Here is an 11,646-nt window from a genome sequence, read left to right on the forward strand (position 1 = left end):
CCACTAAAGTAATGGATTCCCAAGGGTTTTTATCTACTAGTCGCAGGATGATAGTACAGACACAGAGTTGGTTAAGGAGCGGCTGTTCCAGAGGGCTCTAAGTAGCCCAAGATAAAGTCACTGGCCTTTGAACCTGTGACATACCAAACTCTCCACGGTACTGCAGTTCCAATCAACCAGTCCCTGCAGGATTTCCGACTGGACATATTTTGTTTGTTTGTTTCACTTTCTGGTAACGTGTATGCAGAAAACTTGGAAAACAAGCAGGCTTAATGGACCCAACAAAGCAGCAAAAACAGAAGGGCAGAATCTTTGCATTGGAGCATATGAGCCTCTGGTCTTTTGTCTACCTGTATTTGCGCATGCGCAAATCACTGCCTAGAACACGGACTATACTTCACACACACACATTGCCGTACAGCCTGGCATGACGTATTTTGAGACATGCTGGTGAACTGGCTAGGAACAGTTGTTTTTTTATCTTTGTGTGGCTTCCGTATACTCTGTCCTTCCCACCCCACCTGCCTGCTGGGCTGCGGGAGGCCGATCTCCGCGAGGCTGATTGCTGACCCAGGAGGAGCCCCTTGTTCATCGACACGGCAAATGGCTCAGCTTAAAATAATAATAACGAGGTTCTGCTTTAAACCTCACTGTGCATATGCTTTCTTTCTAAGTATGAGAGGCTTTTAAGTAAGTATGTAAGATAAAACAAGATTGATTGATTAGTGTAAGCTACATCCTAGCATCCAGAGCATCCCATTTGTGAAACTCAACCCTGTAATCATAGCCTGGGGTAAGAAAGCCAACTCCACACGTGAAGAAAAAAAGCTGAGACACCGGGAGGGAGTGATGCATTCACAAACCAAACAAGAGTTCTTGCCTTAGAACCTAGTCTCCCATCTTTTATGTTTTATAACCCCCTCCACACACACTTTTTTTGTTTTTGTTTTTTGAGACAGGGTTTCTCTGTAGTTTTGGTGCCTGTCCTGGATCTCGCTCTGTAGACCAGGCTGGCCTCGAACTCACAAAGATCCCCCTGTCTCTGCCTCCCGAGTGCTGGGATTAAAGGCTTGTGCTACCACCGAATCTAGCTATATATAGCCCAGGCTGGCCTCGAACTCATGACCCTCCTGCTGAGCTGTAAGATTATGGCCAGCATGTTTTGCTTTGTTGTGTTTTGGAGTCAGGCTCTCTCTCATGTAGTACGGGGTAGTTTTGAACCTGGTTCTCCTCCCACCTCCGCCTCCCAAGTGTTAGAATTACAGACATGTGCTGCCACACCTAGCACATTTCATACTTTGGATGTGGGTCAGAGGTATTAGCCTAAATATTTCTCAGTAGGTCTCTCTCTTCCCTACTACCACTGCCTAAACTTGACCTTCGTTTTACATGTGAATTTCTGCAAAAGCCAGACACCTTGTTTTCCTGCCCCTAGGGCTGCTCTCCTCCACTCCCCCTTCCCAGTTGTGCTGACCAGAACTTCTTAAAATGAGTAGTGATATCTGTTCCCATTTATTATCTCTGTGTAACAATCCACCCCAAAACACATCGGCTCAAAATATCCATCGGTTTACTGTACTTGGAGATGCCACAGGCCAGGACTTCTGAGTAGCCATAACATGGGTGGCTTTTCTCTGCCCTCGTTAACTGGGCTTTGTGTGACCTGAGCTCTGGGAGACAGGAGCACTGGGGTTGGACGATGCCTCTCCATGTGCTTGAACCGCCTTCCGATCTGCAGTGCGGAAGTGGATCTTCCGGGACACCCCCAGCGTCATGGCTTCAAGGTGGTCATGTTTGTTCTGTGGTAGCTCCATGCCTCCAGTGTCCCCCAGGGAGCAAGTTGAAAGCCACACAGCCTCTCATGACCCTGCCCCAGAAGTCACAAGCTATATATTCCATTGGTCAAAGCAGTCACAGCATGCCCTAGTTCCAAGAGAGGGAGTATAAACCCCACCCTTGGTGGAAAAAAAAATGTCAAAAATTTGTCCTGTGACTCAGCATGGCTATTAACTTCTGCTTAGTTAGGCTCTTCTACCTATTTGTGTAAACAAGAAAGGTAGTTTAAAGGGTGCACACCAAACTGTGGAGAGTAGGTGCTCATTCTTCGTTCTTCACATTTCCAAAGGAAGAAAGAAAACACAGACAATACAAACAAAAATGATGGGATTTGGGGTGATCTTCTAAAGAAAATTCCGTTTTCTGCTCTCTAAACTCGGCAAGGTGTGCATACACTCTTCCCTACTTAGGCTTCCAGGACAGAAGCAAGGAGAGACGCTTTGAAATGAATGAAACACTGCAAGTTCATGTCCTTTTGCCAGACTTAACTGAGAGTATTCTTAGGACTGAATTAAACAGGAGAAACCAAGGAATTCGCTTTGGAGCTTTGAAGCAGCAGGAAAAAAAAACATAGAGTTAAAATGTGTCCATTACATTCAATAAGCATGGCATTAACGTGTGTGTGTGTGTGTGTGTGTGTGTGTGTGTGTGTGTGTGTGTGTGTGTGCTTTCTGATTTAAAAACAACACTTTTTGAGACACGATGGCTGGCCAGGAACTCACTGAGACCCACCTGTTTCTGCCTCTCATTCTCCTAGCAAGTGCTGGGATTAAAGGCATGCAACACCACATCTAACCTGATTTTCTAAATTTTCTTTCCACCATACATTGTTTGGGTTATGGAAATGGACATCTGAAGCTGGGCATGGGCGTTCACCTCTGAAACCCCGGTATTGGGAGGCTAAGGCAAGAGGACGCCTGTGAGTTAAAGGACAGACTGGGTTACACAGGGATTTCCAGGTCAATCTGGGCTACAGAATGAGATCCTGTCTCAAGAAACAAAACCAAAACAGAGCAAAAAAAACAAGCTGGGTGGGGTGGTGTGCACGTTTAACCCAATCACTTCAAGGCAGAGGCGGGCAGACCCTGTCTCAAAAATAAACAATGGGACAAAACAAACAAACAGCACGTCTAATTGACCCGCTTCTGTGCTCAAAGACTTTGATGCCTTTGGCTTGTCCTAATGATCAAAGCTTTAAAATTTTTTATTTTTAGATGGTCTTACTACGTAGCTCAGTCTAGCCTGGAGCTTATAATAATCCCCCTGCCTCAACCTCTTGATTATTCATCGTGATCCTTGCCTGTCCTGTATCTGCCTCTCCAAGGCTTGCCTAGCCATACAAACTCTATGGTCCAGTGATGCTGATGGAATGCTCCAAATGCATCATGGCCTCCTCTTTCCTAAGGCTGTTCTTTAGGCTTGGAATACCTAACTGTCCTCATCCTTACCCCTCACCCAAAGGACAGGCTCCAAGCCAGCCTTTGGCTTAGATTCCACCTTTGCGGACCAATCCTTAGTCCAAGAGATCCCGTAGGTGAGAAAGTTAAATTTCCAGATGGTATCTGTGATCTGACAAACCAAGAATCTAAGAACTTGGAACCAGATAACATCCTGCACGCTCTGTTACCATAAACATCCCAGCATGCAAGCAATGAGCAGAATGCAGTCAATGTTTAGGAAGCAGGAAGGGTCATGAAAGGGCCTAGAAGCATTGTCTTGGGTCATCAGGCTAGAGATGACCAAAGGAGTCTAGGTTTTTGTGCCTTTGTAAAGCAAGGTAAAATCCCAGGGAGGGTTTTGGAGACCAGGCAAGCCACCAGTACAGCATCCTTCACCGGACTACGGGCCTGACCACTTGCCTGCCCCAACAGTGACCACTCAGATTTGCAGTAGATCTTGAAATCTCAAAGTCCCTGACCTTCATGCAGGTTGGTGCTGTTTTAGTTTGCTCTTGGTTAAAGTGTTCTTTCTCCTGAGACTGCTGCCCGGTGAGACAATTTGATCAGACTTGGGGTGCTGGCCATGAAGTGCTGAGAACCCCATGGTATGTCTTGCATGAGGTTAAAAACAAAACAAACAAACCAAAAAGCCAAAGCCCCCTTTGTTGAGAAAGTAGGACCATATAGCGTGTGGGTGACTGATTATTTTGATTAGAAGTTCTTGTCACACCTGTATGACACTTCCGTTTTGAATTTCAAGCTAATAAAATGTTAGTGTTTTTTTGCTGTGTTTTATTTCTTTGGTTTGGTAACAGGCCATTAACTATTTCCTTATTAGACAGTTGTTACCTGGTCAGAATCAGCCACTGATGATGACTTTTGTTCTGACTCAGTTTGTTATAGAGCTGCCTCTTGGTGCCCTGTGAAAACGAAAAGTCAGTTGGGGACTTCTCAGATTCCTGGACTGGGAAGATTATAAACATCATATATATAATGCTTTTAAAAAAAGGTTTATAAACACATCAGCTGTATTTCACAAGATCTACAGAGAACATAATCTTAGAGATTTTACACAAGAATAAACCAGCCCATGGCCTATAATCCCAGCATTCAGGAGATGGAGGCAGGAGGATCAGTGTTCGAGGTCATCAGTAGCTGCAGGGTGAATTAGAGATCGGCCAGCTTGGGATACATGAAACTTCATCTCAAATATAATTATTTTTAGGGGCTGGAGAGATGACTTATCCATTAAGAGCATTGGCTGCTCTTCTAGAGGACCCAGGTTCAATTCCCAGTACCCACATGGCAGCTTACAACTGTCTGTGACTCCAGTTCCAGGAGGTCTTACACTCTCTTCTGGTCTCTGAGGATACCAGGCACTTGCATGGTGCACAGACATACATGCAGGCAAAACACCCATACACCTAAAACTAAATTAAATATTTTTAATAGTTGAAGAATACAAGAATCCATAAGGATAGATGGTTTGTCTGATCACACAGTTATTGAACAGCCACTGCAAACTCTGCTAGACCATGGCTTTCCTCTGTCTTGATCAGTACAAATCAATATCATAAGGTCATCGATAACTGGCTTTATAGATGCTTGTGATTAAGATTTCAGAACACACTCAACAGTGACTAAATCTCTAAATGACTGTTTCAAAGTCCTTCCAGGAGGCGGCTGAGTCCATATGAAGTGTCTGAGAATTTGCATCAAGAATTCAGCTAATGTATTGCTTTAAAAAAAAAAAAAAAAGCCTGTAGCGTTTGGTTCAAACTGTCCCAGGGATGAATTTAAAAGCACTCCCTGTATCTTCAGGAACATCCATTTGCTCTCTCCCTTGGCAGTATAACTTGGCCAGTGACTACTGGAAAGACAATTGTGTCTCCTTAGAGGGTTTCTTCTAGCCGGCCTCCTGGGACACATTCGCAGGACAAGTTAGGGAAGATTTTCATTGTGGAAAGTTTGATTCATTTACTCTAATGATGTATTTTGTTTTTACTTAAAGATCAAACAGATTTCCTCTGAATAAATGGAGCAACAGGTATAGGTTGCTAAATATAATAAATAGGATTCCGGTCTCTGTCCTGACAATTTCTAGTACTAACCTTTGGTGAGTGATGCATACTCCCAAACTCGGCCTAACATGCAGAGGGGCCATGCACATTTCTTACTGCCTGTGTCTACAATGCCATTGGAGGGGTCTCCTCCCTTCGTCTCTATCCCCTGGTCTGGCTGCGGCTCAGTCACCTCAGTCTGGGGACGTGAAGCACAACAGGACAAATCCTGAAACCCCCTGGCCATCGGGCAGTTCAGAGCTGGGCCCATGACAGTTTTTGATTAGAAGTCTTCTGAGCACTCAAGAGGAAGCCGAGGTCTTGAATGCTGCTCTCTGTTTTCTGCAGACTCTGGGGAACAAGTTGGCTAGCCAGCCACGTGTCCCTACAGGGAATCTGAGGACAAAGCCCACACAGGAAGAAAGATAGCTCCCAGTCATGAGATGGTGGGATACAAAGTTCTGGGGATGTTGTTTAAGTCCCACCATCGGGAGCCATCCCTATGCCTGGACCTCCCAGTTTGCTGTTAGCCAATAAGTGCTCTTTCCAGTGGGGTCCATTCAATGCAGACCAGACAAGAGAATGCTGAGTGGTGTCTACACAGATGTGAAGAGAAAAGAAAAGAAGGGCTCATATAGTGCTTGGCATACAGTAAGTGCTCAATAAAGGCAGGTTTGATTGTGCTTCTAATAGCTCAGTCCAGAAAACAGTTTATTTGAAGAGCAGCCAACCTTTTCCAAGCCTGGTAAAGTACCACTCTTTGTGGTAAGTTGAATGCTATGACGTACAAAATCTTAGATCCTAAGAAGACTTTTCCTGCCCCCCAAAACCTTCTCTCCTCCTCTCCCCTCCTCTCCTCTCCTTTCCTTGTCTCCTTTCTTCTCTCCCCTTCCCTTCTCCTCTCACTTCCTACCCCCACCCCACCCCCTGCCAGTACTCATTGTCTTAGATGGGCAAAATAATCACAACTCCCTTTAAAAGCTTTAGAGGTGAGTTTCTTCTTTTGCCACAGCACCTGTGTGGATGAGTTCGTTATTTTTTTTTTTTTTTTTTTTAAAGATTTATTTATTATGTATACAATGTTCTGTCGGCATGTTTTGCCTGCAGGCTAGAAGAGGGCATCAGATCTCATTACAGATGGTTGAGAGCCACCATGTGGTTGCTGGGAATTGAACTCAGGAGCTTTGGAAGAGCAGCCAGTGCTCTTAACCGCTGAGCCATCTCTCCAGCCCCAAGAGTTCGTTATTAATTCCATTCCTGAAGGCAGATTTTGATGGCAGCCTCTGATGATAACAGAGTCCATTGAGAATTAGAGAGGGACCTTGTCACACCCAGAGACCACAAGGCTGGAAACCCAACAATTTCCTTGCAGGTTTGCTTTGACTGAATCAGGCATCTTCAGAAGTCCTGATCTGATATCCTGAGAGGGGTGTAATATTTTTGAACATAGAGAAGGATCCTTGGCTAAAACAGCCCTGCAAACCTTTGTGAAACACGCACATCCTGTTTCTCGATCCTCCTCTGCCCAGGCAGCTCCAGATCTTGTCCTTAGCTGCAGTTCTAAGGCAACCACGGACCACAAGGAAGTGGCCACCCAAGGGAGTGCTAACAGCCCCCGGGGTGGAGTGGAGAAAAGGCTACCTGCACCAGAAGACAACATCTTTTCTCTCGGATGTGTGCAAGGCAGTTGCCTCTGTTCCACAAAGCAGATGCCCAAGACGAAGAACGGAGAATTTGCCTGAACTGAGTACAGAGTAAATATTTTAAAGTTCTGTCAGAACAAGGACATATTGCTCCTGGGTAAGGGTCTGAGTCATATTTCAAAGAAATGAGGCGGGGCCTCCTAGAAGCCATAGTGTAAGCAACTTCAGACTCCATTGAACTCTGCAGAATGCAGTGTCTTCCTTCTCTCCCTCTTTTCCTTTCTCGCATCTTTTCTTTTTTCACTATAGCCTTTTTTTTTTCTGTTTTGCTTTCTTATGATGCGTGCCACATTCTGCCGTCTGCTAAAGCCTCACTCTGTAGATGTGAGTAGTTTCCACCCTTGAGTCACAGTCCTTGTTGCATAGACATTTTCTGTTCCTTTTGGGGTGCTTGCTGACATCTGTCAGGCAGCAGAGAGCCAGCGATCCCCACCACCTGTTTCCCCTCAAAGGGCTCTGAGTCATTGCCAGTCAGACCAGGGCCCATCGCTCTAAGGTGGGATGCCATTTGCTAAGCCTGGCAAGTTAGAGAAATGGATTTTTTTTCTTTTTTTTACCAGCATTTAGAATGAATCAGAGAGGGTGTAGGCTTTTTGTAGATTAACGTTCTTTAAGTCTACGTCTAAATACCTGCTCTACCTGAGATGATTCTGTGTTTGCTTCCCCTGCTCTGGGGTAAATTGCTTCTACATTTTATCTTCTACTTAATATTCTTTTATCCCTTTCCTCTATCCCGCTGCTTCTATTTGAATAATTTTCTGTACACATACCCCAACTAGTATTAGCCTAACACAAATTAGCATTTCTGAGTGTCCCTATCACTGTACCGCACACATGATCAACTGACAGCAAGAAAATGTATGCAAAATGCCCAGAAGCAAAAGAGAATTATTTATCATAGAGACCATGGGACAGGATATTATGAGATTAAATATCAAATTAGGGTTTTTGAGCTTGCACGTAACTACATCATACCTTATAAAACAGCTTCTGGCTCAAATTCATTAGCAACTCAATCCCACTATTTAAAAAGATGTTATGTACTAAGGGACTCTTAGAAATGGCTCTATGAAGAAAGAGATGGTTTTATGGTGTGGGTAGTGACACAGATCTGAGGGCTCGAAGACAGCGTGCCCGAATGGAGAAGAGAGGCATCCAATCAGTGTTTTTCATTCAGTCAGTGTTTTTCAGTCAGTCAGCATTTATTGAACCACTAACTACAAGGTACTGCCAGGACAGGTCAAAGGTGACTGGCCCAGATTGCACTGAGGGGATTAGGGAAGGTTTCACAAAGCTCGAAGTCCAAGAAGGACGGGAGCTGTGGGGTGAGCAAGGGGAGGGGGACATTCTGGGTGGTAGGGATGGTAACTGCTAAGTCATGGAGGAAACTTGGTTGCTTCCGTCAGATTAGAGAAGAGGCTAACATAAAGTGGCTGACAGTAAGCTAACAGAAGTGGAGGAGACCCACTCCTAAAAGCCTTTATAGGCTGAAGCGCCCACTGTAGACAGCCATCCCTTAGCCCTCCTTCCTGACAAAACTTTGGGTTTCGTTAAGATGGTAGAGTTATTCAAGGCAAGAGCACAAGTCATAATTGGTCTAAGCCTATTGTCATAATATATTTTGTGATGATACAACAAAATGCCAGATTAGGCAGTGCCTATTTTAAAAGAGAAATAGACCTGGGCATGGTGGCACAGGCCTTTAATCCCAGCACTTGGAGGACAGAGGCAGGAAGATCTATGGGAGTTTGAGGCCAGCCTGGTTTACATGGCAAGTTCCAGGCCAGCCAAGACTAACTACATAGTGAGATCCTGTCTCAAAAAACAGAACCCCAGAAAGTAAATGCATTTACACTTCTAAAGGCGGGCAAAGATCGGGCATATGCTTAGGGCTTTTCTTTTCTTGGTCTGCTTTTCAGATTCAGTTGACATGATCCCCAAGTACGTGGACTGGGGCCACCCAAACGTCATTTTCTGTATACTGTAAAGAGTTTTTGGAGAGCTGGAGAGATGGCTTACAGGATAAAAGCCCTTTGCCATGCAAACCAGATGACCTGAGTTAGATCCTTGGGATCTACATAATCTACATATAGGTAGGAGAACAACTCCACAAATTGTCCTCTGATCTTTATACATTAACTATGGTGTGCGTGCACACAAACACATGCAAATAAATATCATAAAACATTTTTAGCTGTAAAAATTTTGTTTGTTTTTAAGCACTTAGAATCCAAGCATGGTGGACCATACCTGTCATCTCAGCCCTTGCAAGGGTGGAGGCAGAAGGGACCAGTTCAAGGCCAGCTTGGGCAACAGGAGTCCCTGGCTCAAACACACACACACACACACACACACACACACACACACACGCACGCACGCACGCACGCACGCACGCACGCACGCACGCACGCATGCACATAGAAAGTTCTCATCCACATTTTCATCCATATCCCCTTGAGTTTCCTAATGGGCATGGAGGTCTTTGTCCCTAGGAACTGCTACCTGGGAAGAGGGTCCATTTGCAAACAAACAAACCTGTTCTTTTTTTCATGAGGGTAGGAAACAGTGGAGCCCATTAAAAGTGATGCTCTTACCCTGGGGGAAATGATGCAAAGTAGGCAGAAAGCCCAGAGACTGTTGCCAGGATACAGGGCTGTCAGGTAGCAGAGGTCACAGAACCACAGAAAGGGTTTCATAAATGACTAATTCATTTTTGTTTTGTTTTGTCTTTGTAGAAGGATTGCCTCAGGTTCCCTGAGAATTACTACACTTCAAATATTCCTCCAGCACATTTGATAGAAGCTCCCCACATGATCTCATCTAATGAGGGAGAGGTTGAGAGACCAGAGGCCCAGACCCTGGCTGTATTCAGGGCAACTCGGAAGGACCAATCCAGCCCTAGAATTCCCTACAGGATCAGCCAAGACCCCTGCTGTATTTACATCGTAATCCAACGTCTTTCTCTGCCAGTCAGGTCACTGGAACTCATGGAGTACTTATTGTTCCTGCTGGTGATCCCAAAAACCTTCCCGCATGTATCAAAGGAAGATCAGAGCTAGACAGTGATGCGGTAAAAACAGGTTTTAGTCAGAAGTGGCCTCAGGTCAGAGCTGGGCTCCATCCTGAATTCCACAAGGACAAATGGGGACCTCGTGACAAGGAAGAGGAGCAATGGGTGGGACATTATTAAGATGAAAACGGGCTGGGTTGGGGTAACTCTGGCCAAATCGACTTGACAGGACATTTCTTTTTTCAGAAATGTACTCTTTGTATGGGGCATTTGCACATGTGAACTCAGAGCCGTGTGAGAGAGGGCACGAGACCTGGGAAAGCTCAAGCTGGATGAGATCTCAGCATGGAGGGGGAAGGGCACGAAGTCTCAGTCCTTGCTGATCACAACTAGTGATCCACAGCTGCCAATAGAGGGAGAGCTACTTTTCTTTGAGGGTGTGGCCCCTGGTAGGTAGTCACACCGTATGTGGGCATGTATAGGCACACAAGCATATGTAGGCAGCACAGTCGGACTTGATGGTTAAAAAAGACAATGAAGACACAAAGCTGGAGAGGGAGGAGATGTAGGGCGGATCTGGGAGGAGTTGGGTAAGGGATGAATATGGTTAAAACATAATTTATGGAATTCTCAAAAAATAAATCACATTGCCGGGCGGTAGTGGCGCACGCCTTTAATCCCAGCACTCGGGAGGCAGAGCCAGGCAACCGAGCTCCAGGAAAGGCGCAAAGCTACGCAGAGAAACCCTGTCTCGAAGAACCAAAAAAAAAAAAAAAAAAAAAAAAAAAAAGAAAGAAAAAAAAAGAAAAAGAAATAAATAAATCACATCTTGTAAATTTACTATTTTGTATGTGTATGATGTGTATGTGTGTGTGTGTGTGTGTGTGTGTGTGTGTGTGTGTGTGTGTGCCACTGTGTGCACGTGGAGGTCAGAGGACTAATAAGTTTCTCCTTCTGCCATGGTAGGTCCTAGGCCTTGAACAACAGGGGTGGTGGCAGGTGCTTTGTCTGCAGAACCATCTTGACAGCCTCCATTCTTAAAAATGGATTATTAGAGCATGTGTTTTCTTCAAACACGCAACAGGATTCTTGGTATTGATAGAGCCAGGTGATTCCGGCTGACCAGGTAAGAGCATCGAAGTCCGCGGTCCAAGCCAGATGAGAAGAGTGCTTAGCAGTGAGAATGGATGGGCATGGAGCTAGTGATGGGGTAACCAAGGAAACTGCAGCCGTATCCTGGCAGCTGTAGCTGTGTCATCTGGTGGTCAGGGGGCCTCTTTGTGGTTAAGCTTCCTTGAAGCTGTTCTTAAGTTCTTCCCATTATATCAGAAACTAAGGCGCCATGAAACTTTCTCAGTTGCCGTACATGCACACTCGCAAAGGGTCTGTAGCCTCAGAAAGCCCTGGCTTCACTACAGTATCACCTTCATTGTGTTTTCTGTGTACCCCACCCTCTACCCGTTGAGGGCATTTCTTTTTCTTTCTTATCCTTTTTCTTTTCTTTCCTTCCTTCCATCCATCCATCCATCCATCCATCCATCCATCCATCCATCCATCCATTCTTCCTTCCTTCCGTCTCTCCTTCCTTCCTTCCTTCC

General features: G+C 45.2%; 1 long non-coding RNA gene across 1 annotated transcript in view; it reads left to right on the forward strand.

The window, feature by feature from the left end:
* The window catches only part of LOC121821310 (uncharacterized), a 30,551-nt gene extending 19,760 nt beyond the window's left edge, over window positions 1-10,791 (forward strand). The window contains exons 4-5 of the long non-coding RNA XR_013043344.1: window positions 8,958-9,131; window positions 9,774-10,791. This is a non-coding gene — a long non-coding RNA (uncharacterized LOC121821310). The remainder of the gene's footprint in view (window positions 1-8,957; window positions 9,132-9,773) is intronic.
* The last annotated feature ends 855 nt before the right edge of the window (window positions 10,792-11,646 follow it).

This window comes from Peromyscus maniculatus, chromosome 11, assembly GCF_049852395.1.
Source record: "Peromyscus maniculatus bairdii isolate BWxNUB_F1_BW_parent chromosome 11, HU_Pman_BW_mat_3.1, whole genome shotgun sequence".
In the NCBI taxonomy this organism is placed as follows: Eukaryota; Metazoa; Chordata; class Mammalia; order Rodentia; family Cricetidae; genus Peromyscus; species Peromyscus maniculatus.